This window comes from Adiantum capillus-veneris, chromosome 20 (genome assembly GCF_014529385.1).
Source record: "Adiantum capillus-veneris isolate H3 chromosome 20, ASM1452938v2, whole genome shotgun sequence".
Classification (NCBI taxonomy): Eukaryota; Viridiplantae; Streptophyta; class Polypodiopsida; order Polypodiales; family Pteridaceae; genus Adiantum; species Adiantum capillus-veneris.
In genome coordinates this window covers 132476325-132479596 of record NC_140950.1, presented here as the reverse complement: position 1 = coordinate 132479596, position 3272 = coordinate 132476325, and positions in this window count along the sequence as shown.

Here is a 3272-nt window from a genome sequence, read left to right as displayed (position 1 = left end):
TTCATATGAATGAAGAAACTTGACAGTATAAGCAAAAACGATTGAAACAAATTGAATAGGAATGAAGAAATTTAATTGTACTATATAAGTAGATTAGAATGGACTGAAGCACTAAATATATAGATCATCAATGTCTGTATATATACATACATTGATGAATGAAGAAACTTAACACTACTATACAAGTAGATTAGAATTGATTGAAGCAGACGGAATATATAGATAATCAATGTACACACACGCACACACACACACACACACACATAATGGCAATACCCACATATGGTCATCTATCTAAATGCAAATATGGCTATGTATCAGTATCTTGTTGGAATGATCCTCCTGTCCCCCAGCATGTGAAAATAATGCATTGTGTGTGCTCGCTACTCATCTATACTCCTACCCTTATCCTCCTCTCTGGCAACAAGCTTGAGGTCTCTCTCCTCCTGCATTCATAAAAGTTAAATAAATCAATTGAAAATTAAAAACTAATTTGAAAATTATCTTAACTTAAAAAGATAACTCAAATCTACAAATCTTACTCACAAAGGGACATGCAGGTGGAAGGATGTGCTGCAAGGCTCTCTATTCTTGGTATCTCGATCTTTGTTGTTGCAATTGAAGGTCGACTGTAATCTTTGATCTGTATAAAACAGATCCAAAGTTTGGGGTTGTTTTTATTCACACCATTCTAAAAACTATGCTATGAAAATCTATAAATATATACTTATGAAAGTGGCCATGACGCCAATCTTGCACATGCAACCCCACTGGAACTTATGACCGTTCGTCACTCTAGCATGTGCTTCCTCCTACATTGCATTCATTGAAAATAAAATGATATTAAAGTTTCATTGTAGGGGAATATGTATAAATTATTGAAATTCAAATTATAAATTGACAAACTTTTTGTTGCGAGAATGCTACCCATAAGCGCATCTCTTGTTGAAAGTGGATTTATAACTCCTCATGAGATCCTGAAGGTCTCTTATTTTCACAGACCATAGCATAGTGCTTACTTGTGTTCACAACAAGAGAAAACAATGTATGTTTGTATGTGTAAATGTATGTATGTATGTATGTATGTATAATGTATACATCTAAATGGTATTGCCACAAGGGGGTACTCTAAGATTTATCTCAACCCTCCTTCTTGACTCAAATTGACAACTCAATAATGTGAACAATTCCAAGGTCTGTATGTGTCTGAATGCGTTAGTTTGTTTACCACCACTATCAATAGACACTAAGGCAAATCTTCAATTATGCTAGGAGCATGTGATGAGAGAAGCAATCACTATATAGCTTCTCTTCTTTCTAAAGTGTGCCAAAATCATTATAAAACTTCTCCCTTTTCCAAAGGTTGCTTGACCTTACATGTCATTCTTGCAAAAGCATTGCATGGGCCGCTAGTAATCTCTCTTATTTTCATTGACAAGTTGAATTGGTTGCTAGTATCAAGAAGAGTATTTCAACAAAGGAAATTCTCTGTTCGTGCTTCATTGTGAAGGGTGTGGAGGTCCAACTTGTTGATATTTTAGAGTTGTTGAATCTTTCATTGAAGAGAAAAAAAAAGCATATTTTTAAGTTGTGAAATCCTTTTATGGCATGATTTAGAGAGGCTTTTTATTTAAAAACTTAGAGAGAGAGAGAGAGAAAGAGAGAGACTCTCTTTCTTTGCCTCCTCTCTCCAAGGTCGAGAGAGAAATAGCTTGAAGCCTTGCCTTCTCCTCTTGATCCCTCTATGCTCGTTGATCTTCCCCTCCTCCCCAATTCTCTTCCACACTTTTTCAATGCCCTTATTTCCACACACCCCCCCCCCCCCCCCCCTCCTCCTTCCCTTGCCCTCTTTTTTCCTTGTCATAGCGGCCAAGGCATTGCCTTCTTGCAAAACTTTGGACTATGTATCAATCAAAGCATTGCTAATCACAACATGTCTCTCCCATACCCCCTAATATGCCGACAATGTGCAAGCACAAGTGATAGCATTTTGCAAAAAACGTTCACTTTGCATTCGATTAAAACTACCCACAACTTCCTTGCCACAGACATATCATGTAATCAACATGTTCCAATGAATGACATTTTGAACACAGCTCATCAAAAACTCTTTGTGCTTTCGTAAGGGCATCACATTTGATTACATATCAACCAACGCATTTCCAAGCCATCCAAAACTTCCTTGTCATTGCCCTATTTGGCATAATCTCGTAATCAATAGCTCCTCAAGCATGTTTGTGCTTTCCAAAGCACACCACATTTGACATATTTATCAACCAAACACTGCCAAATATAACACATTTGGCATACATCTTGGCCAAATCATTGATGATCATCATATTAGGCCTACAAATCAACCATTGTAGTGCCGAGCACAACTCCACCAGCTAGTACCCCGCTATCAATGCACTGCAAGAGATGGCATTTCATACATGTGCATAGCACATCCCTTTTGCACACCCTTCTTGATTGGTCTCAATTCCTCCTCCTATCTTGCTTTGCGGTAGAAAAATAATCGATGCGCTCTACTCGGTAATCAAAGCCATCAAGAGAGATCGTGAAACCTTGCATCCCACCTTGTACCACTTGATTTCCATGGTTATAACCATCTTAAGGTCTCAAAGCTCCCTCCAAGAGAGATTCCCATCTCGTTTTTGTTTTCTTTGCCGGTGGGTATAGAGAGAGAGAGAGAGAGAGAGAGAGAGAGAGAGAGAGAGAGAGAGAGTTTCTTTCCTTTTTCTCCTCTCTCCAAGGTCAAGAGAGAAAGAGTTTGAAGACTTGTTTCTCATGTTGATCCCTCTGTGCTCGTTGGTCTTCCTCTCCTGCCCAATTCTCTTCCACGCTTTTTCAATGCCCTTCTTCCCCCCCCCCCCCCCCCCCTCATGCAAATATCTCCTCTCCTAAGCCAAAAATAACTTCTCCTTTTTATGACCCCCCTCCTCGTTTTTCTTGTCACGGTTGCAATGCAAGCACCTTAGTGATGTGGAAGGCTGGGTTGGGAGGAGCACCAAACCCTAGGGCCTTGGACCAAATAGGGGTGACATGGTGAGTTGAGGGATTTTCGCTTCTTGCCCGCTCTCATTTGAGACCCCTACAGTTGAGCACGAGCTTCTCTTCCTCTCCATGCACCTCTGCTCGTTGCTGGCATTGTTGCTCATGAGATGTTTTCCTTATTTTTCCCCCCTTCACACATTCATTAACCCTTGGGCGGTCATTGACCCCCTTCCCTTGGGCGGCACTCCTTTGGTTTAATAAAGGCACCATATCTGGTA